We start from the raw sequence: 25,038 nt of genomic DNA, 5'->3' as shown, positions 1-25,038 counted from the left end.
TCTAGGATTCTCTGTGTAGAGATAAAAGCTTAATATGAGGAGAATGATTTCCAGTCTAATAGAAGAAAACAAATGTATGTTTAATTAAACTATTTTATATATTCTCTCAAACTCGAAATAATCCTGGCTCCACTCTTCTAAAACAGATTCTTTCCAGGGGAGAAAAAAAATCAATTGCCTAAAGGTCAAAGAATTGAAAAAAAAAAGAACAAAAAACCCAGAAAGTGTACCCAGATAACATCTGATCCCATGAACTCAGTTTCAGGCTTTCAGGCTTCCCAAAGTTTCATGCAATAATTGAAGTCAGGAAAGTCAAATTTATTCGAAATTCATTCATTCAGAATTTATAATAATTCCTACAGACTGCTCTGACACTCACCTTTGAAATTTCCATTAAAAAAGGATTTTCTAAGGAAGTAGAAGTTATCGAAATATGTAACATATTCAATTAATCTAAATCATGAAACACCTAGAAAGCATTTATATACCGGAAACAGGATAGTTATAATTTATTCTTAACTATACCTTTAACTTAGTTTTCAATCACTAGTATTCTTCAAAGGAGTGAAATTAATCATATTTTCCGCTAATCTTCCAATTTATCCAAGTTTATAAAAATTTATTTCAAGAATACTTAATAACATGGCCCAGTTAAACTATGAACTAAGCAAAAGTTAGTCTTCAGTGACCCCCCCAAACCCCTACTTTTCCCTGCACTTTGCTCTTTGAATCTTTTTGCTCATCAAAACCTAGTTTTATTTAAACAGCTAATGTCTTGTATAAAGGGAAGCTATATTTTAGTCTTTTCTCTAATGATGGTAAATTCCCTTGTTAAGTTCTCGCCCTTTTTGGAACAATGCATTTTTGGAACAGAAAGGGCTTTCTGTTCCCCAGTAGTCACCTCATAAACCTACCTATGGGTAACCCTATTAAGTGCCCGAGTCATGCATTAAAATACCCGATTTATTTTATTCATATAAATAGCTGATTTAGTTACAAAGTTATTTGGGATCATGGATTAGTTAACTGAATTTGGCAGGGTAATTGGAAAAGAGTTGTTCATGGTTAAGTTGTACATGGATGAATTACTTGACAATTCAAGAGAAACTATTTCAAGAATGAAAGACTGCTATGGCCTAGGCGCCTTCACTAGAGCTTTAGGTATGAAAACTGCGCGCTCTGTTACTTCTCCAGCCACTTTCCCCAGCACAAAGGAATACCGAGCACCGTTCGGTGGCGTTGGTGATTGAATTACAGTTTGCATAAAGGCACCTTTTTAGTTTCTGAGGGTTTCTGAGCCCTTCGCACCAGAGTAATCCTCTAGGGCCTGGGAAGCCGACGCGAGGCTGAAGGGGCGGTGAAGGGTAAGGTAGAGAAAAACCGCGGAAGGAACGCCGCGAAGGGTGCTGTGCGCGAAGAGTTTCCGCTGCGGCAGCACGGAAGGCCCCGCCCCTCGGCTCCCCTCGCCCCGCCCCTCGATCCCGCCCCTTCCCGGGCCGCGCACCCGCGCGCCCCGCCCGCGGACGGAAGCGAGAGTGAGGCTGAACGCCTGACGTCAAGGCGACACCGCCAAACCTCGCCCAGAGTCAGGCGTGTAAACCAGCCGGAGCGGCGGCGGCAGGGGCAGCGGCAGCGGCAGGACCGCCGTGGCGCCGGGAGCAGCGACCTGGAAGGAGAGCGACGCGACGCTGGCTGCGGGGACTCGGTGACAGCGCGAGAGGTTCGCAGAGTGCGTGCGTGGCCTCTGAGGGGGAGCGGCGGCGGCGGCCGCGCGGGGCGGGGGCCGGGCGCCGGCTGAAGGGAACGGGTGGGGTGCGGCGCGGGCCGGGCGGGGCGCGCGCGCGGTTGTGGGGCCCCCGCGGCGGCTGCCTCGGCGCGCGGCAGGTGGTGCGAGGGCCCGGCGCCTGGCCGGCGAGCGCGCTTCCTCCCAGGCCGCCGGGGAAGAGCCGCCACCGCGGGGGAACAGCGCGCTTTGCGGAAGGGGTCAAATGTCTGAAATATGGCGGAGGAAGTGAGAGCCCGAGGACCCCCCCATCCGCCTGCTCCCTCCTGCCCGCGGCCGCCGCAGCCTCTCCTGCTGCCCGCCGGCCCTAGAAGACTCGTGTCCCCGCCCCGGAGCCCCCTCCCTGGCCGCCTCGGTTCCCTCCCTGGTGTGGGTGGAAGTTAGAACGGAAACCAGAAAGTTGTCCTTTGCGAAGCCCCAGCTTCCCCCAGTCTCGAGCTGGGGCGAGGAGCGTTCGGGGGAACCACTCCCCGGCACCCTCTAGGCTCGAGCCTGACAGGGAAAAAGTTTGCCTGAAACGGGGCTGGTTTGTTCCATTTGTTGCGGGAAGTGGCAGGAGGAAGGCAGCGGAGGGAGCCCCACCTAGTCTGGCAGCAGCCACCGCGTAGAGAAAAACTGTTAAAGGGGCCTTTCCCTTCGTCAGCAAGAGGCAATCTCTTTCTCTTACAGAGGAAAAGAAAATCCAGGAAGTTTGTCCTCTTCTCTTTTTCGCCGTCTCGGTGTGTCTAATCCTAAAACTGTCAGCGCCACGAATCTTATTTAAAACTTACCTCCAGTGAATCGAGCTATCCGAATTTTTCTTCTGAAAAAACTGATGAGTTTTGGAGAAAAGATCAGCCTTGCGAATTTAAGCAGACGATTTGCTTCCCCTTCGCCTGCTCCCCCACCCTCTCCTTATTAGTTTAGAAGAACATTTTTGCCCTGCAGCTCTTGTTCGGTATGAACATAAGCAGTTCTGTGTTACAGTAGACAGTCGACTCTAAATGAAGATTGTAATTTTAATATTTTATTTTAAAGTTTATTCAGCCTGATCAGATTTTTGTTTTGCCAGTTTAATACGTAATGAGTGCTTATAACTTAAAGCTTCCTACTCGTACATTTATTTTAACCCTTTTTCTAATTAAGAATACCTTTGGACTTGCTCATCAAAACCTAATTTTAGCAAGAAATAACGTAAAAGAAAAGGAGATGCTCATTTTACTTAAGCTCATATCGCCCTTAAAAGTTGGTCCTTGAATAGTTTTTGAGTCATAGTAGAGTCATGGGACTTTTAAGGGCCGGAAAGGACTATTTAGATCATCCAGTCCCACCCTCTCACTTTATGGAGGAGGAAACTGAGGCCTAGAAAAGATAAGTAGTGATCCTGCTGACTTTTAGGACAGTAGTCTAACCATAATAAAGAACCTGGTGGAAGAAATACTACATTTTTGTAGTGAACTACATTTTACAGAGGATAGTAGTCCCATCATACCCAAAAAAGGTGGTTATCTTAGTCAAACACTGTGAAAGAACCACTTGGGTAGTTTCATTCCCAGGTTTTAAGAGAGGAAATTAATAATCAGAATGGTAAAATAACTTTACGGACACAGAGACCTGAATGACAGTCTTATTTGAGCCCATCCACACTTTTGATCTCTACACTGTGAAGAAGGTGTTTTCACTTGGATTTTCTTTTTGGCATTCATAATAAATTATAAGATTGCTGTATCTGAAGAAGCTGGAAAGTAAATCTTTGAAACACATGTATCCAGTTTGGTTTTAATATGCCAGATGTGGGAATACAAACTCAGTAACAAACTGGCTTAATTTTAGAATGTGGTATAGGGTCTTGAAAATGATTTCTCTTTCTGCCCCCTAATACTATCTTCCACCCCATGAACGACATCTCTTCCTATCTATGACAAGTATCACTTCCTACCTTTCTGTTGTCATTATGTGTGTTTTTTTGTAATCCCACTAAATTGTAAACTCCAAGGACAGGATGTGTTCTTTGTATTCCGTGCAGCACTCACTGGCATGGTACCTTTCATAGAGACAATACCAGTTTGTTAAATGTAAGTACCATCAGGGTAGGGACTTCATCCATTTCATTCTCTACTGTATCTTAGTTCTTAGAATCTTGCCTATGAACGTAGCAAGTGTTTAGCATTTAGGAATTAACTAATGAACAAAGAGATGAAATTTGCAGAGAACTTTATATTTCTTCAAAAAGAAACATTTCCACATTGGCTTTGGAATCTTTTTAACTTTACGAATTGGTTTTTATTCTATCTTCAAAACAGTGCTATTGGATTTCAGTATTTTCTCTTAGCTCTACAAAGGGAGAGTGAGCCCCCATAGTAAGGAGCCACCATAGAAGGAGGGTCTAGTGAATGGTAATAAAGAATTCATCATAAAACACTTTGATCTGTGTACAATAGGATTTTATCAAGTGTATCTTACAGTATAATTCAAGATTGATAGAAGGCCTATGCAGTGATTGATAACATGGTAACTATTATACATGTTTTAAATATATAGTCTAGGACTTGGATGAGAAACTGGCCATGTTCAGTTTTCTTTGACTTTGTTGTAGATATTTGAACAATATTTCTGAAGGCAATGGAATTAATAAGGAAACTGGATCTGACACAAAGAGAATTTGGGTGATTTTGTAAAGGTGTCATTTTTTTCCCCCAAAACATAGTTTAAACAGGCAGTTTTATTGTTGAATATCAAGATCTTACTGGTATGCATGTGTCATTTTCCCAAAGACTTAAAATAATGTGTTTCTGTTACGTATTGATAAAGAGGGAGTAGGTATTTATCTAGTGTCTAGATTTGACTGGCAAAGGAATAGTTTAGTATTTATGAACTAAGTATTCAAAAGCTGTCTTTTCTTTTATGGCAGTGATGTCATATGTTCAGTCTTACAGAAAGTCTTGATAAAGATTGATCTTTCTTAAACTTTGTAAGACCATATACGGGTGTGACTATACCTTGATTTCCACCTCTCCCCCCATCATTTTTGAGGGCTCCATGGTCTTAGAGGTTTGACTGAAGTTTTTGCAGTTAGCCTTTTCAAATTGGATTTCTTTCAGGTATTTTGACTTATGTAATGATTCATTATAACATTGGACAAATTTTCAACGAACAGAAGGTCTATACCATGGCTTACCCTTGTGCTGAAAGCCTAATGGTTTTCAGTGTTCTAAGATATTTTCAGTAGTACTGAAAGGTACTAATTACTGTTTGAGAACTTAAGTCTTTTAATTTATTAGTCCTTTGGAAATGTCGTGAATGCAGTGGAAGCAGTACAAAGAACAGAATGAATTTATCCATTTGCAGTAAAGACTGGCTTGGTATATAATCTGTTATATTTTGTTTGAACCTTTTTGATCACTGGATTCTAAGACCAATCCATTTAGTCATAGAATTTGTATTTTAAAGAAGAAAGGTTATCGGGAACTTGTGTGCCACCTTTTAAAAAAAAATTTGCTTTTTAAAATGCATCACGAACAAAAAGAAATACCACTTCTTCATACTTCCTAACAATGGTATGTTTATTCCCAATGTTAGTCAAATTAAGGCTACCCAGCAACTGATTATTATTTCAGTAGTGATTTATTAAGAATTTTTGGCTTTACATTAGTAATGTATCAGATTTTTTTAAAAACTGTTTCCAGAGAGCTTTAAAACTTTAAAAGGAAGAAATGAAATTTAGGGAAATGTACCAGATTTTAAACTAATATTTAAATTACTTACCAAAAGAAAAAATATTTGTAACATGAATTGCAGAATTTCCATTTGGTTTTTGCTATAACAGTGTTCTGGAGCATTACTGCACTTAAAATTGTATATGAGGTGCTCAAGTACTAGAATTCTGTCCACTTTTAAATTAAGAATGTTGGTCTAACTGTAGAGAATAATTTTCTAATGTTCTGATTTTGAATTTTACATTGGTCTGGTTCCTAAAGTTTATTAACTCTTGTAGTTACAGTATTTTATAGTTTTGTAGTTGTGCTACTTTATTTGTTTATTCATTTTGGTGAGACCTTTTAAACTGGATTCTGATCTCATGAGATAACTTACTAGATAGTCTTCCATTGGTGAGGATTGAATATTTTAACTGTTGTACAAGTAGACACAATAAAGATGTGAAAGGAAGAGAGCATCCATTAAAAGCAGGTATAAGTAATTTTGATCACCTTAAATTATTGACTTCTTGGAATCATCACTGACTACATCACAGAGCTTGTTGCTCAGTTTTTCAGTAGTTGCTTTGAATATTTATTTCAGTAAATATGTACTTTTAACAAAATAATTTTCTCTCCTATGTTTAGAACTTAGCATTTTGTTAAATAACTATATTTGGAAAATATACAGTGATCTAATTGCATTGGTGGATTACCTCTTTGCTCTGTGGGAAGGGGAAAAAGATGAAAGAAAATCTGTTTTGTCCATTTAATAGCAGCTTTTGGCAAAAGCTTTTGGAGAGGAAATGGAAAATACTACAAAGAATTCTAATTATCTGTGTTTTTGAAAGTTTATTCTTATTAGAATATATTTTTCAAGTCACTGTATTCTAAAACTATTGGGGGACTTTCTAAAAGTTCTTAGTTAATGAGAATAAAGACTATAAATTTAAGCTCTTTTTGTTTAATAGTTTTTAGGTGTTAAAGTGGTATGCATGTTTCATCCAACTGTTACTTTAAGTTTTCAGAGAGACTACATAATGCTAACATAGTTATAAGCTGCCGCTTCTAAGATTTATAAGTTATCATTGAGCTCCTTGGTAACTATAGCAAAACTTGGGAATCCCTCAGGAATCTTGAATTCTGTACTATACAGATAATAATGAAGGATAGTGATGAGGTATATAAATGTGTGCACCTATTATTCTACTGCTCTTGAACTAAGGGAGAATAATTGTGATTGTGAATAACTTAACAAATAAATTATCTAGCTCAGTGGTTTTCAAAGTATGGCCCATACCCTAACCCTAATCCTGGGGATCGCCTAGACATTTTTGGGGCATCTACAAGTACAAAATATTTTTGCAATAATATTGAGATGTCCTTTGCCTTTTCACTGTGTTGACATCTTTACCAATGGTACAAAAGCAGTGGTGGGTAAAACTTTTGGCATCTTTAAACAGTCCGGTCAGAGCACCACACTGTATTATCTGTCATCGTATGTGTTCTTTACTGCTGTGTGCTCATGATTTAAAAAACAACAAAACCTAAATACACTTGAAGAAGTGGAAAAATTTTTTATCAAATCTCAACTTTGTACACATCATCTTACACATGACAAAATGGGAAGTATACTTAAAACACTTTCTTGCTGCCATACTGGAGTGTAGTGGTTGTCTTTAGGGAATGCATTTGTGTGATTATTCCAAGTTGAGTTGCAAGCTGAACCAGCCACTTTTTCATGAACAGCTTTTTCACTTGAAAGAATGCTTGAAAACTGAAAAAGGTTTTCAGACTTGGATATTAAGACTGACATTTTCTCAAAAAGTGAACCTGTTGCTTTAAAAGGAAAAGGTTGACAGTATTTACGGACAATGATAAAGTTCTAGTTTTCAAGTAAAAATTAGAACTTTGGAAAACTTGTGTCAGCTACTGTGTTCTTGACAGCTTCCCAATATTTTAAAAGATTTTTCTGATGATATTGGTGATGTTAATGAACATGATTTTTAAAATAATATATAATGAAGTGTGTCGATATTTGAAGATCCACATGACTCTAAACTAGTATTTTCAAAAGTCACTAATGCATAATATTGCAACATCACACATGGATAAGAAATCCATCCAGTTCTAGCTAGATCAGTGGGTCTTAATGTTATAAAGAACATAAAGTTTATTTATAAGATTACCCATTCTGATATATTGCAGCCAGTTGAGTTTTGGTGTAATATCAAAGGAAAATATCCACATTTATCTGAAAGGCTATTAAAATTAGTCTAACTGTCTGTCTGGTTATTACTCACTTTTTGTGTGTGTATTACTCATTTTTTCATGCTTTGCAAATGTGTTGAACTTATTTTTGTTGGGGGGAGAAAAATAGGAACCATAGATAAATGTGCTTTATGTTGGAATCTCTTATTAATATATAATTATTTTGAGTTTAATTTCTTTCCCTTTGAGCATTTCATTCAACTTTTGATCGCAGTAATGGATTAGGTAATTGTTGTTTCTTAAGCCAATTTTTGGTTGTATTCCTTGTTTTGTACGTCTGATTACTCAACCATAGATAGATTGCATATGTGTTCAAGTTTTGACATAACCTTAAATAAACTGATTTTTAATAGTTGATTTTCACAATTTTAGGATATGTAGTAGCTTTTGTATAGTAAAGCTATGTACTTTTTCCCATTTCAAGTTTTATAATGTCTCCTTGACCTGAGAATTTGACATGTTGTCTAGATACGTTCCATAACAAATGATAATGTTTTTACCTTCTGGGAGAAAGTTATTTCTTTTTCATGTTTATTTAGGAACAATTGTTAACAATCCTCGTTAAACAACCGTTCTTATAAAACTCATGTCTTAGGACTGTTCCAAATTTTAAAGGCTTTTTAGGCTAACCTGCATTCAGTTCAAGTAATACATTTCAGATTGTGAAATAATTAAGAATGATAGGTAAATTACAGTTTGTGCTGTACTCAGTTTCTTGGAACTTTAGTGCCAGTTACTTCCCTAGAAACAATAAAATGAGTGTGTTCGTGAAGAAAGAGAGTACTGAGTCTGAACATCACTGAAAGAATAGGGCTGGCATGAGCGAAAGAGATGTGAAGTGGTTTAGAGAAGGAGTTAAGTGTAAAAAGCTAACTTCAGGATAGCTTCAGGGATTAAGCATTATAGAACTCCTGCCTCCATGAGCTAATCCCACAGTAAGGAATAGAATTTAATAGGAAGCTTTAGTTCTCCCTATATTAAATAATTAACTGGTCAGCTGTTCTGGCTGTTCTGAGTTAGGGAACATTCTGAGATCATGTTTTATGTCCAGACATCCAGATTAGTCACAAAAGTTGCCACTCACTATTACTTGTGCAGGTTTAGTTGCTAGCTAAAAGATTTTTGAAATTTCCTGTATTTTAGTCATTTTTTAATAAACTTTTTTTCTTCCAAGAGCCCTGTCACCTTTCTTGATAACATTAGGGTTCTAATTGAGCAAAAATGATAAACTTCACTTTGAAAAGCACGTGTGGTGCTTTAGCAATTGATATATCTTGTCCATGAGAGGATCCTATGCAGAGGATAAATTGGTATTATCTTTCAGTTAGAGATTATGGTGTTAAAGTTTCATCACTAGCAGTATGAGTTGAGAGTAGTTTTGCTGTTTTTACTTCCAACAGGCCCTTAAACATTTTTCTTCAAACCTTTAGGTACTCAGATTGGACTCTTATTTCATTTTGTTCTCATAAGTTTTAGTTGATTCCATTGTGCATGAGGGATAAATCTGAGAAATGATATGCTAGTTTTGGATAATTTATTTCTACCCAGTTGTCTTAAGTGTCAAGGTTTAGTGTGATAACTTTGACCTGGGTAACTTAGGCTTCGGTTCTCCCTGGCACTGGCCATTCAACCTAGAACAAGTTAACTCCTCTCTTAGAACTTATCTTTATGTAGACAGAGTGTGATTAAACGGCTGTTAAGGTATTTTTGAGCTCTAGAAGCCTGTGTTGCTGTGATATCACCCTTGTGTAAGCTGCAGTCACCTCATACCTGGACTCCTACGTGAGCTTCCCAACTTGTTTCCATTCTTGTCCTCCTCTACCTTAGTCTTCACTCAGAAGACAAAGTTATCTTTTAAAAATGTAAATCAGATCATGTAATACCCTCTAGTCCCAGTTCTTGCCCTCCCCCCCTCCCATGGCTTAAAATAAAAACCAGGTCTAATTCTTGCTTACTTCACAACCTTACCTCCTTGCCATTGTTCTCTAAGCTCTGACCATACTGGACTTCTTTCTGATTTGACCCAACAAGCCCTTTACCATCTTTTGAGTTTTGGTGCTTACCGGCTGCTTTCTGTCCGTCATGATCTTTCTTCTGCTGTCTGCAATTCTGCTTCAGTCTCAACATTAGATCTCAGCTCGGATGTTAATGTTTACAGAGGAGTTTTTCCTGATCACCTTACATAAAGGAACATCCTCTGTTAATTACCTTCATAGTTCTTATCACAATAATTACATTTATTTATTCATTTATCCTCTCTCCCTCTCTAAACTCTTTCTTTCAAGAGGAGAGGAACATTGTGTCATTTTTTTTTTAAGTGTTATATTTATTTCCAACTATAATTCCTCATTATTTAGGGCACCTGTCTCTTGAGGACTTGTTCATCTGATTGCCTATAATTGAGAGCTAGTTGTTCTCAGTTACTGTATGTTAGGATTACATTGAGTAATTATGCACAAAAGGTTCTTAGCAAAGACATGAAAATTTAATCATTAAATGTAAATAGCAGTTCAAAATAATAATACCCAAATGACTGATATAGATGAGTGCTTATACAATCAAAGGAAGATGTAAAAACTCCTAGGGTTTCGTGTTCCAAGAAGACATTAAAAATGAGGTGAGAGCTGTACATGATATTAAAGGGGTATGTTAAGTTTTAGGTTAACAGTGAATCAGGGTAGACAACAATACAGAAATTGGAAAGTACAAGGTATGTTCAAGGGAGTATTTTGCTCTAGTAGACATTTGTGGAATGGATTGTAGGTCAGTGATACCTATAACTGTTGGTGCCAGGTGTTTCGGAATTCAGAATTTGGGGGAGAGATTTGTTTTGAATTTTAGTAAGAGTGGTCAAATACTTCTTATTTCTGAAGTGAAACATGAAGAGTCATACTAAATGGGATAAGTAAAAACTATAAATAGCCTCATATCAGTGCTTAGGTGAAGTTTTATTCTGTAAAAAATTTGTATTAGGTCAGGTTTTGCCACTAAATGAAACTTCCAGGTTTCAAAGATTTTCTCATTTCAGAATTTCTATGAGAAATGAGTCTGAAATCATTTACTCTTTATTACTTTGTGTCTTTGGGAGGACATCAGGGTCTGAAAATATTACTTTGAAGCAGTTAGCTTAGAAACAGTCTCTGCTGAGGAATTTTGTTTGACACAAATGGAAGGCACTGCTGAGGGTGATGAGTCTTGAAAGGTGTGGGAGAACCACCTAATTCCTTAGAGTCCAGTTAAATGCTTAAAAGCTGTGGAGATTCATCTGTTGAACATTGATGCTTGGGAAATTGTATTTTTTTTTTTAAGTTTTATGCTTGAGAGCATGTATTTTAGCCAAGATTTCTTCTTCATCGTTTTTTAAAGTCTTACAAGATACCCTGCAGTTTATCTCCCGATTGATGGCTTTCTTAAGAATTAGAAGATGAGAATGGGAATATTATAGGACTAACATAATCCCTGTTTTAAAATCCTTGATGGAATCACTTGGTATTGATAAGAAAAGAAGTAAATATCTGAAGGTGCTAATTTGAAACTCAAGATTGATTATGATAAGTGTCTGCCCACTTGTGTTTTCCACACATTCTGTGCTTATTCTAGCAGCCTAATTAAAACCAAACCTCAGTTCTCGTTGCCTTTATTTGGTGTATATTAATGTCCACGAATGCAGACGTGTTTGTACTGTTTTTTTTGGATATTGACTTGTACCTTATAGAATTGCTGAGATAGGCATGTTTTAGAGCTACTTAAAAAATAAATAAAAGTGCTTATTGACCTAACAATTATGCAAGTAAGTGGAATAATGTATGGGAAAGCCAAATGTAAGCATTGTCTATGGCTTCCAAAATGTGATGTGTCTTTTATTTTTCTAAGTGGTCTTTATTTTACTGAATACTAAGTGCATCTTTGAATAAACTGGAGAGGGTAGAGTATAAAAGGAAGAACTGTTAAATTAGTCTAAAACAACTTTAAAAGACAGCTGCACAAGCCATTGTGGGTGTTAAGCAGCTAGCATAAGCTGCTGCTTAGATTAAGATATTAAAATTATTAGAGAAAACTATGGGAAGTCCCTGTGCCTCCACTATTTTTTGTTAATTTTGTTATTTTTTATTAATTGTCCATTTTTCTCCTTTGAACGTTTGACAGGTTTGCTAGGGAATTTTCCATAAGGAATGTCCTGGTCTTAAAATTTCATTTAGAATGTAATGCAAATTATGAACCCACAATCTAAAATCACGGCATTCTTATTATGGTTTCAGATATATTGAGGGGCAGTCATTTTAAGCTTTGTCATTAATCTTAGGAGGGCAACAGTAAAATTAAGTAAAATATTTTTTGTAGTCGTTTGTTCCTTCTCTCATGGGAGACACTAATTCTGTTTATTTCTGAACTCAGCCTTATGTTAAAACAGACTGTAAAATTATGTTTTAAAAAATATTACCCCATCCTTGTGGAGGGTAATGTATTATAAAATCTGAGTATCTATATTAAAAGAAATAGTTGTGGCATTCTCCACTCATAAAAATGGGTGTAGTTTGTTCTGCAATCTTCACCCTTCACTTGAATTCTAATCTATTTGCTGGTAGTAAAGGGCCTCACTTCTGATTTCTTGAAATGCGTGAAAGCAGATATTTTCCCTAACTAATGGAGATATCTTTGTGGTTGATGTAGTTATCTCATTCTGCAACCAGTTCAGCAAACATTATTGAGCACCTTTGATATTGGTGCTAAAATCTGAAGACTTAGAGAAAATGTGGCTTCAGCTTTGAACATAGTAAAACATCTGGTTAACCTTATCCCCAGTAACAGTCATCCCTTTGGAGTGGGGGTGTCTTTTTTTCTGTGACATGCAGAAGCTGAGACATTAAGAATGGATTATTTAAATGAAGAATCTGATTTCTGGAGACCTGAGGAACAACAAAGACCTTCCTTTTCTGTGCTAAATTGGGGTTCACTTATTTGAGGACAAAAAAGATCAATAGCATCTCTGGTGGACCCTGACCTTTTCTTTGCTAGGGATAGGTCCTAGGGTCTTAAGGAGAGAGGGAGATATTATCAGAGTCCTCCAAAGTTGCTTTTTAAAACTACACACGCACGCGCGCACACACACACACTCGCTCACTCTCTCTCTCTCCCTCCCTCCCTCCTTCCCTACTGTAATGGCAGCTGTCTGATAATCACTCCTCTGATAGCACTTATCTCTCCTGGACTTCTGGGTTTTCAGATTTAAATTTTATTTGACCTTGAGACCCCTCCCTCCCACCATTCCCAGCAGTGACTGTTTTGCCATCTTTTCAAATACCCTATGTGTGGCTCCTTACTTCCTATTATGCCAGGGTATGGCCCATATGGGCCTGGCTGTATCTAATAGAAACACAATATGAATACAATATGTGATTTAAAATGTCTTATTACATGGACATACAGTTGTGTATGAGCACATTTATTTTTAGAGAGACTCATCAGTGTCTGAGAAGACACAGACTTAGTCTTGGTGGATAACCTTGCTTTATAGAGAATGAAAATGCCAGGTACTAGCTTTTTCAGCCTCCCTTGACGAAAGGACTTAATATGGGCCCAAGAAACAAAGGATTTTTCTAAAATAATATGGAAAGAAACTTTGCAGAGCCTTAGTGGCATGAATGTTTTAATAATGTTAGACCGTGTATTGTATTAACTACTTCTGTAACCAAAGTGAACAGATTTAATAGGTCAGATTTAGCTCCAAATGTAAAAATGCACTTTACCCAAGATGCCCTTTTCAGTCTTATCTGTAAAGCTTGATGGAATTTTGGGATATATTGTGGGCTTACTTTAGGTTCCCCTGATAACATCTTCACGAATGGCCTTGAACAACTGAATCTGTTGACTAAGTGAATAAGATGTCTGTTGAATGTTGTAAAATTGAGCATCAGCAACAATGCCAAAACCAAAATCAATGTTACTGTTTTTGTTTTTTAGTTCTACTTTTTTTTTTTTCTGTCAGGGAGGTAATTAGGTTTCTTTGTTTGTTTTTCACTGGAGGTACTGGGGTTTGAATCCAGGACCTCTTGCATGCTAAGCACACACTACCACTGTGCTATACCCTCCCTGCAAGAATCATTGTTTTTGATAGACAGTCTTCAGCATTCAGGTAGACCATTCTCAGTGATTCCTTTCAGGTTTTGAGGGAGTGGGTGCATATTATTTTGCAGTTAATTAATTCATCGCTATAAAAATATCAGACAACAATACTAGCTATATAAAATTTTCTACATCAGAAGTTTTCAAACGTTTTAGAGTTATAACCTTGTTTCTCCTTCCCCTAAACCATAGTAGATATTGATAATCAAAGACTGCTCTTTCTCTTTCAGTCCAGAATCATTCTTAACACTACACTCCAGGTAGCCATTAATATTTTGAGTTGCTGTTTCAGCTAAAACTCATTTGCCACCAGTGAATTAATGGATAACATCTATCCTTATCTCTTACATTGAGGTATCAGCAGACTTTCTGCAAAGGGCCAGATAATGAATATTTTAGGCTTTGTGGACCATACATTCTCTGTCACAACCATTCAGCTCTGCTGTTTTAGTATGAGTAACCATAGACAATATGCAATTGCATGGCTATGTTCCAACAAAGCATTATTTACAAAAAACAGGCAGGGGTGGAATTTGGCCTGTGGGCTGGAGTTAGCTAACCCCTGCTCTAGGACAAGAAACTGGTTTTGATTCATTCAGCAAGTAATTGCCTTCTGTATGTTTGGCATTGTTTTAAGTGTTGGTTATGCAGCAGTTAACATTATATATAGATCTCTGGCCATAGGTATTTAAGTCTTAACTGAGTATTTTTTATGCATTAGGCATATCCAAAGCAGCTTTTTGAGGAAAAATATGACCTTCCACATTCATCTGCCTCATTTGTCAATACAAGTGAGATCCTAGGCAAATGCCCCAAGCACCATGTTCTATGGTAGTGGTATTAACTAAAACTAATTTCAGTATGCTTAGATATCAGATGCGGTGTCATCAAAAGTAAATCCTGCTATGAAAAATAGGGGGCCTGACGTGTGCATCTAGTATCTGCGCTGCCTGCACATAGTGAGTACTTAGTATTTGTACAGTGCTGTGGGATAAAACTGAAATTACCAGTTGTCTTAACTATCTATTGTCAGTCTCTTGCAGTTTCTTTCCTCTGTACAGCATATTGTTTCTGACCTTTTAATTTTGGTTTTCATCATCTTTATTATAGGTTTTCTTGCAAACCAGTGCATGCATTTTAGTAGTAGGCCACATATTAATCGTATTTAATAAAATGCTTACCATTTTTAGTTGAGTGCTCCAGATTTCTGTTAGAACTCCTTTTATTTATTTTCAAGTACCTTTAGTTTTCTCAATATTGGTTGGTATGTTTTTCTTTAAAATGTTCATTATTGTTGATTACAAGATAAGTTCAGTCTCTTAATCAGTACTCAGATCGTTGTTATCTTAACTGTTACTCTCTTGCCGTTTTTTTCCTGTTCATTTGTACCCTGAGATCCGTGCAGACCATGTTTTGTATTGTAGTCTAATGATATTCCTTCATTTTGCTGCCTTCTTTGCCTTTGCTCTCACTTTTGTTTTCCCTGGTATATTTTCCTATTCAAATGCTGTAACTTTTAGTTATTTGCTATCTTCATAAATCTGTTCCTTACCTTTCTTTTTCTGAATTTCCATAGTATTTTTGTGTTTCTCATGATATTTTCCATATTTTTGTCTCATCTTTCCTACAAAATTGTAAGCTTCTTGAGAGCAAGTATGTTTTGTTCATATTTGTTCATATTTGTAACCTTCATGATGACTTGTACTTAAGGCATATTCAGATACTAATTCAGTGAAAGGTATACTTTTCTAATTAACCAAGGACAGTGTTCCTTCATGACAAATTGCTTGCATTTTATCCGAATGAGAAGGCTTGTGTCAAAATATGTTGTAAATTGTAAAAGCTGTACAAATACTATTTGTAAACACTCAAACTTAGCTCTTATGCTAAGTGCTATACCAAGTTTGGTTTTTAATTTCCACACTATTTCAGAAAAATGTATGATTGTGTTGTGAAAAAAGATAACCTTTGTAGTACATATTTGCAAGATGTTTTCTAAGCCTTTACAGTTCCACATCTTTAAAATTATGAAAAGTGAGAGGAAGCAAATTCCTATCAAGATGTATTCCACCTAAGATGACCAGGACTGTTGGTCACCCTGATTCCACTTTATGATATGGCCATCTTTTTGGCTTATCACTGTGTTAGCACAGTTTAATAAATGCCTGCTAACTAGGCAGTTGGCTTGGTGGGAGAGGGGTGTTGGGGCTCTTGGGCTTTTATTTATTAAATTTCTGAATATTACTTATTTTGGACATTTTTTAATGTTCAAGTGAAAATACTAGAATGCATTTGATTACTTGTCTACTAGAGATATATTTGCGTATGACATTGTATCCTTATCAGAAGGTGATTCTACTAAAATTTTTAATTAAAAATTGCATAATCTGTCAAATGATTAATGCTTTATTTAAATGTGCTTTGTTAGATATAGCAAAGTCCGAGGCAGCTTGAAATTTTCCTCTTTAAGTAATTTAAGCTTTTGATCATAGATTTATAGAGACTGTGTTTCTAAAGAAACATCTAGGGTAGTATATGTCTAGTCATTCTTTTGCTGGAATTAGCTTTTGTGTGTGTTCATTTTATATAAATCAGATCCATGGCTGAGAGCTCTCTAATAGGAGGTATATAACTTAAAGTGTCTACCAAGAATCCTTGCAGATTTTTTCAGCGGTTAAGCCATAGTGGGACATGCACTATGCCTGGTAGTATTGTTGGAAAAGAGCCATTAAAAATATTGATGCTTTAATAAACAACAAACTCCTACAATATGTATAGCACAGGGAACTATATTCAGTATCTTGTAATAACCTATAATGAAAAAGAATTTGTATATATATGTATAACCAAATCACTATGTTGTACACCAGAAACTAACACAACATTGTAAATCAACTATACTTCACTTTTTTAAATTATTTTAAAATATTGATACTTTATACCAAAAAGAGGGAAAAAAAGAAAAACACTTTATACCAAAAAGAGGGGGAAAAAACATTTGGTTCTTTGCCCCCCGCCCCTCTTTTTTTTTTTTTTTTTGTTCCTCCCATTTTGTGGTGATTAAATTTTAATGTGCCTCATGGGGCTTTGTGGAATAATAATGGTGTCCCTAATTTGATTAATCTGTTGGCTAAAATAGGCTCTTCTGGGATGGTTTGCGTGATTGTTCTCCTTTCATCATTCTTGTTTAAGAATGTGAATAGAGTCCTTTTAATGTTATTTTAGTATTTTTATGGTTCTTTTTGCTAGCTTGTGAGACTTGCCAGCTTATATCCTAGACCACATTGTTGTAGAGAAATTAATTGTGCCTTTAAAGCAAGTATGTCTAATATCATATTCCTATTTAGAAATGTAAAGATCAGATTTGGGTGATGAAAAGATAAAAATAGGAAACATTTAGATTAAAGCTGAAAAAGAATGGGAATCCTTTTCACAAAAGAAGAAATCTGCACTTATTTGCTTGTAGCAGTTTTTGTTGATTTTTAATAGATACATTTTATTTTTAGGCTAGATCTTGAAAGAGTGGAGTAAACACTAGCAGTGGTATCACCATAGCATTAGTATCTATTTATTCCTGGAGAAATCAGAAATAGGATGTAAGATGCTTACTGCCCTATTTGCAAAAGGCTTCAGATAAAGAGGAAAAGGACCAAGTCTAAAGACATGGTGTTGGAAAATTATTTTTATATGTTATGGTTTATTGTACAATACAAGCTAGTCACTGAGTGTTTTACACTCAAACTCTTTTAGCCTAGAAGGATTTTTGGTTTTGTACAGTATTAATTTTTTCTGTTCGTATTTCTTTTTCTCATAAGCTAGTGAGACTCTTATCAAGAGTTGGTTTGATGAAGGCTTACAACTAAACTTATAAAATCTTAAAATTGAGATTTGTAATCATCTAAATAAATTATATATTTCAAATTAATATGCCAGAAAAATTGAGTGAAACAAATTATGCATGGTACATTTATAATCTTACTAAACAAATCAATGTTCTGTTCTTTGCCTGAAGCCTTTTGAACACAAGCAATGAGCATCTTCTTTCTTATCTCTTTAGGAATAATAGATACTATTGCCATGTCCATACTATTGTCAGTTTTTAACTCCACTGTCTTTGAGACCTATTCCAAAGATAAAAAATATCTGCTAAACCAAGTCTGTTCCTCTTATGCTCCCTGTCTGGTTTAATGGCCTCACTATCCAACTGTGTCATCATGCTGCATCTCATTTTCCTTTCCTCACTCATAGTCTATACCCATGTTCTCTTGATTCTGACTTAGAATAAAGAAAAGGGATAGTTAGAAATTTCTTTTTGTCTTAGCCCTTAGGTCACCATCTCTCACCTGCAGTAAACTCCTTCCTACTGAATTCCCAGAGTTCAGAAAACAAATACTCAGTTTCTGTGATCTTTCTAAAACACAGATATGTTCATGTCATTTCCCAAGTTGCAAACTCTTTGTCTCTCAGTTTCTTATAGAATGCAGGTCAAACTCTTAAGCAGAAAGGGTCCCCTTCCTCTTGCACCTACTCCCCAACATCCCCATGCACTCATGATGTGGTGGATTCTCTCATGATAGTCCTTTTCCTCAGAATGCCCTCATCTCCCAGTGAATCTCCCTTTTCCCTTAAAATATCCACTGGTCTGGCTTAAATATCCACTTAGTAAAACCTTGTCTGATATATCCTTACAGGCAGACAGTTTTCTTCTGTGTACCCATAGCATTTTGTTCTATAAATTCTGCTTGATTGTGAGCTAACACAGTATAAATACTATGAACATTTTAATGTTCTAAACTTACAAAGCATTTTCTGGGATATAAAAGCCACTGAAATATAGCTGTCATATTTTTTCCTTCTCAGATTTCTGGAAAGCCCTACCTTTTTGTACTCACAATTAAATCTGACATCTCTAATCTGGTCATTGACATTCAGGTGTATAATAAATTAATGTTTTCCCTTCATATTTGTGTCCTGTATCCACCTTTTTCCACATAAGAAATAATGGAGGTCCTAATAAGGTAATGGAGTGGAGAGAATGAACTTGATTCCAGAGACATCAAGGTAGAATGGATCAGATTTGGTAATAGGGCGAAGAAGAGAGACAAATAACAAGTCCCCTAGGAATGCAATATTCTATAGTATTATATAGTATGCTTTTGGAGCCCTTTAGGTGCTTCAAGTTTTAAGCACTGTAGATAATTAGATGAAATAAAAATTTTTTCAACTATTGTTTACTGGTTGTTTATTGTGTATTACTCATTGTGTTAAACATTTTGTGTGGGATAAATTATTTTATTTGAATCTTAAAATCTTTAAGAAATAGGTAGTATTTTTCCCCCATTTTCAGATGAGGAAATAAGGTTAAATAACATAAGCAAGCTTACTTAGCTAATATGCATTAGAACTGGCATTCTGACCCAGGAAATCAGATCTAAAGCCTGAGCTCTCAACTATTTTTATATTTTCCTATTTTATCTTTTTTTTTTTAATTTAAAATATAGTTAACTTAAGGCCTCTGTATCAGATTCTAAGTTATACAGTAAATAATAAAGTTAATGTCCATACTTGGGTTACCTAAATTAGGTTCAGAAGACACAGCAGATGTTTGAATCACTATGTATGCCTATGGAATTTATAGCTAGATCTGAAGAGGAAGAAAACTGACAGGTTAATTTTGGAGACATATCGAAAGAACTCGGGAGCAGGGGAGTTCTACACAAATCCAACCCTTTTGGAGAGATCTGATAGAAACTAATAAGGTGATCTTGAGCTCACATTATTTCTTCTTGCCTGCTTTTGAAATGCTAGGATCTCCATGTTTTGTCACTTAACTACCTTGCTCATCTGTTGACTTGACTGAGACACCTATTAAAAAACAAGTTCTTCTGCACTTGTCAGATTACTGATAAATTGTTATACTCGAATTGATATACTTTCTCAGAGATGTGATCAAGTACCAAACTGAAAGGTAACTATAGTAAAAACCCCAGTAATAAAGCTGGAAACATGACCTTAAATTGCATGTCATCGTATATGTTGGAATAAGTTTCATTTACTTGCTGGCAGTATTAATCTATGAAAAGGGCAAAGGAAGAATTTTTTTCCTCCATGAGGTATCATAAATATTGTCAGAATAGAGAAAATACTATAAATAATTTGATAGTCTGCAAGTTCTGTGCTTGACTAGATTGAGAAATCTAGTTCACAGAGAAGACCTTTCTTGGCAGAATGTTGGTAGGATTAGACATATTACCCATTTGTCCTCATTTTGAGAGAGGCAGACAATTCAAAGTAAATAGGATAAGCAATACTCATTTTAACTTTCTATTTTGTAGTTCCCTGTTAGAAGTTTAATTTTTTAAAGAGAGTATGAGAGGTAGTGTTTGGACCTCTTAATTTTTCCTCCAAAAATAATTGTTTAATCTACTCAAAAGTTTTGAATTCTATCATCGTTTCCAAAAGATTAGTACCAGATTCTTTTAACATTGGAATTAGTTTATTTTATTTAGGAGTGAGAAGAGAACACAGAAAACCTCTTTAGCGGCTAAAATACTACTTTGGGAGTTGGAGGCGGAAAGGAGAAATCAAGTATCATCTCTTTCAGAAAGTGTTCAGTGGGAGAAGTAATGTCACTTGACTTCAGGAACCAGTAGTTAAGTGTTTTTACTTAGCCCTCTATTTATAATTTAGGATCATAGAATTTCAAACTGGAGAGGACAAGGAGTTGTAGCTAAACAACGTGAGGATAGGAAAATTGCTTGAGTTACCAATAATGTTTTAGAAGATTTTTAATTTGACTGTAGCTATTTGGAGACTCTTTGTTTGACATTGTATTTTAACAGAAAGGAGTTATAAAATGTCGCTTATCCCTTTTTAAGGATCGATTCTTATCATAACCTACTTTTTACATTTATTAATGAGATTGATTTAAAGAATAAGTAAGATTATGAGGTTGAGAGCAGGTGTCTTTGGAACCCAGAGTTGTTGGTTTTAACACTATTCTGCTGTAGAGCATTTTCTTTTCTACTGAGATTACAATTCCTACAGGGCAAGTATAAGACACTAATTTTTTTTTAATGTCTAGATTTGTGTAGTTCTTTTTCCATTGGGATTCATGACATCTGTCAATAATTGATGAATTTAAATTACCTATAAAAGGTAACTTGTCAGTGGTCTTTTAAAAAAATGTAGGTAGTTCTTTCCTTTGGTGGAAATTAATTGTTAGTCTTTAGCTAATCATACTTTTATTCAGTGAACATTTCTAGACCAAATAGGGGAGACCAAAATAAATAAACAAGGGCCACTCTGCATCTAGTTGATGATGGTAATGACTAACACCTAAGGTTTTATAGACGATATATTCTTGTTTAATCTGCCCATCAACTCTGTGAAGTCTGTATTATCGTTGTGTATATTTTACAGATAAAGATACAGTCTTAGAAATAAGTGACAGCTCTCTGGTAAATTGCTTAGGTAGCCAGTTCTGGGTCTTCTTATTTCCTGATTCCATGTTTTACCACTCTGGGCTGCAAAAGTGATGTAGTCTTTCCTTCTGTGCGTGTAAAGAAAAACTAAGTGTGGTCCTCAAACTTAGCCAAATGGCTTCTTTCTTTATTGATAATGAATTGGCCATACTTTGTTAAGAATAGTCTCTAAAAATAGCAGTTGGTTTTTTGTTTGGTTTCACCTACTTAAATGTAGAATTGCTTTGTATCATTTAACATAAGTCCATCATTTTTAAAAAATCGATGTATTTCATTTTCAGGATGATACTGATTCTGAGCACTTTCAAAGTGGATACAAATTTTGTATCCTTTTGTACCTTGGATACAAATTTTGTTACTGGATTAATATAAACAAAGTTTTCTTAATTTCTTTGGTTTGGTGGTGTATTATATTTTATCCTGGATAGAATTAAAGCAGTCTTCAAAGAATCTATTATTCATTTCAGTGTTTTATGGGTCAGGCCTGTTGACATTTGGTTTCCTAGTCCATATTTTAAGTCCACAAGCCTTAATTGCATAAAGCATCTTGAACTAGCATGCCAGAAGGAAGAAGAAAATGTGGACGGCCTTTGCATCTTGCCCTGGTTGAGTGCCCAGTAGTTGTTAATGGATTTTCCCATAGGGCAGCCTATGAATAGGGAGATTGTCCTTATTGTTTCTAGTCTTTTTGTCTAGTTTTATCTGTATTAAGTTTGAAAGATAATAATTCTACAATGTCTATAATTTTAAACCTCAGTTATGAAGTTGGGGAAAGAATATTTACATGATTATTAAATGTTATTGCCAACACAGAATTTTAAAATTGACCGTTGAATGACATGGGTGGGGGGGTGCGTGGAGGCTGACCCAATAATAAAATTTTTTATTGGAAAAAATTCATCTATAAGTGGATTCCCCCATGGTTTAAACCCATGTTGTATGAGGGTCAACTGTATATTGTTTTTTATATTAAGAAGAGGGAATATAACATTGAGATACTTTAAAAGTTATGTCTATGTATAATTCTTCAGAATGGTGTTAATAATACATTTTGGAATTGAAAGGGGCCTTAGAGATCATCTAGTCCAGAAGTAAAAAACTGGTAGCCCAGAGTCCAATTCTCTATACCTCAAATGGATTTGTTGGTTTTCACAATATTCAGTTTTTAGTATTCAAATGACTTTAGCTGAATAAGCATTCATTCTGTTTGCCCACAGTCCACACCATATTAACACCTTACTGCTTGTGGTATTTACATGCCAACCTGGCTAAGTAAAACATCTCTGTGCTCAATACTTCCACCTTCCCTTATTTCCTCGTTTTACAGACAAGAAACCTGGAAATTGAGAATAAAGTTATTTATTTCAAGTTATTTAACTTCTAAAATAAAGCCAAGCCTCTTAAGTCTCAAGATAATGTTGCTTTCTACAGCTCTTTATCTCATTTTGGAAAACAATACAAGATAGTATATAATCAAGTCCTAAAGTATTTGATGCAGCTTGTCAGAAAGGGGGAACGATCATTGTGGGTGGAGATAGTGCGAAAATGCTTCAGAGATGTTTCCTTGACATTGCCCTCCTAAAAACTGCATTCTGAGTATTTGCCAGTCAGGAACATTCTCTCCCGATATATGCGTTATTCTTTCTACACAATGGTGGGGGTAGGGTGGAGGTCATGAATCTCCTCCTATATACAGAGCTGGCAAAGGAAATCACTGAGGGCCATTTTGTACATATTGAATAATGGTACCTCATAAGACCAACTAATGTTTAGATTCCTCAACAAATCCCATTTATGCCCCTATTAGCAGAGGAAGAAGGGGCATTGAAGCAGTGAGCTCTCCTGGATCCTAGACAAATCTCTGTGACTTTCCCAAATCACAAATTCATTGGCACATCACCCCACCAAAGATGTCATTTGAAAAATACTGAACAGAAGAATGCCTACTGGTAGACTTTTTTGTTGAAAATAGGATTTAATATCAGTCTATTAAAATGATTGAGCTATATCATACTTTCACCTTAACTAGAGTCCTTCATAACCACCCTGATTAAAATAATCTCTCCATTCCCACACTATCTCCCTTAGCTTGTTTTATATTTTTTTCTCCGTAGTGCTTGCCAAATTAGCATACTTTATATTGATTTTATTGGTCATTCCAAGTTATAAATTATTGGGACAGAATCTTTCGTTCACTACTTTATTCCCTTTGCCTAGAACAGAGCCTGACTTGTAGAAGGCACTCTTTACATATTCATGTCGAATATTGAATGCTGTAATACAGTAATCTTGATAAAAGGTGTCATTTCTTAGATTTTCTTTTTTAATCCTCAGGTTCTAGCACAATTCTTGGTTCATTGTAGGTCTTCAGTAAATCTCAACACCAAGTAAATAGCCAAGAGTTGTTTTTTTTTTTTAGTATATCAGTTTGTCATTTTGTAATGCTTTTTAAAAATTTCCCCAGTAATTTTTCTATTTACCCTTGTAGTTCATAATTAGGGAAAGTAATATCTGAACCTGGGTCTGCCCTAGGTCTTGTTAATGCAAAATGTTATATTCAATACAGAATGGCAGATAACTGAATCAATTTTTTATATTGTCCTTTTATATAGCGAATCCCTTTAGACTAAAAGTTTACTGAAAGTTTATTTTCTTTGACTCATAAATATCTTCAGAATTTTCTGCTCAGAATCATTATAGCATCCATTACTGTTTTGTATTCCAGTCAATAACTTCTGATAGATGAAATACTATCTTAGTTAAATTTACTCAACTTAATGTAGAATATAATTGTGTCTCCTTTCCTCGACTTTCATTTCAAGCAGTTACAAAGCAGCCAATGAAACTCAACTTGGGAAGGAACCCTAGGAGGTTTTTTTTCTTTTCATTCCATGTCTTTGCTATGATTTTCACTGAGACTAGAATTAAACAACTTCTTAAATTGATGAAAAGAACCAATGAAAGCAAAGATAAGTCTCTAAAGTAAATGGAGAAAGTTATAGAAAGAAATGCTTAAAACAACCTTTCAGATTAGTAAATAGGATACCCAAGTATTTTGCAAAAAATATAGCTATCACTTACTTTGATTGATGTAGGGGTTGGTTGTAGTCGTGTAGCTTTTAGGAGATCTGTGTAACTAAAATGGGAGTCTTTAAATGCAAATGGCATAATACCAAAAATTACCCCCCCCCCAATTTTTTTATTCAAAGATAGGTAGCAGAAATATTTGTACATTTGAAAAATTCATGTAGAAAATGCTTTTAGTTTAAACTGTAGTGAAATTTTTAGTGACTTGATAGTTCTTTACAAATTTAATTGGTTTTCTTCATCTGTAATGTTAGGTTGTTGGAGAAGTGGTGTGAATCATGCTTCATATTTATAATTGTATAAATGTTCTCTTGTAGATATGCACTTTCTTGCTGATGAAGTATAAGTGAGAAATGGCACAATTCATAAATTCATTTTGTGTATATGCTGTGTTCTTGCCTGTTAACCACCCAAAGAAAATGGGGGTCTGGGATTCCCTCATTAATTAATGAGTTAATGTAATTGGTGAGTTCATAGAGTAAAGCTTGGTTGAAATAATTCTGGAGTTTCAGATTAACATATAAGCACCTAATTGTTCATTTACAATTCTTAACTTTACAGCTAATTTCTAGACCACATCCAGTTTTACAGATAAGCACCATTACTTACAAGGAAT

At 35.8% G+C, this 25,038-nt stretch overlaps 1 protein-coding gene across 2 annotated transcripts in view; it reads left to right on the top strand.

Moving 5' to 3' along the window:
- The first annotated feature begins 1,540 nt into the window (after positions 1-1,540).
- RAP1B (RAP1B, member of RAS oncogene family) overlaps positions 1,541-25,038 on the top strand; it is a 40,567-nt gene continuing 17,069 nt past the window's right edge. The window contains exon 1 of one of the 2 annotated variants that reach the window (XM_031462808.2): positions 1,541-1,729. The gene's annotated coding sequence lies outside the window, so the exon portion shown is untranslated. The remainder of the gene's footprint in view (positions 1,730-25,038) is intronic. The other variant, XM_031462807.2, reaches the window with a different exon arrangement.

Source organism: Camelus dromedarius, chromosome 11 (genome assembly GCF_036321535.1).
Source record: "Camelus dromedarius isolate mCamDro1 chromosome 11, mCamDro1.pat, whole genome shotgun sequence".
In the NCBI taxonomy this organism is placed as follows: domain Eukaryota; kingdom Metazoa; phylum Chordata; class Mammalia; order Artiodactyla; family Camelidae; genus Camelus; species Camelus dromedarius.
The sequence above is the reverse complement of the archived record's forward strand: the minus strand, read 5'-3'. Positions and strand labels throughout refer to the sequence as shown.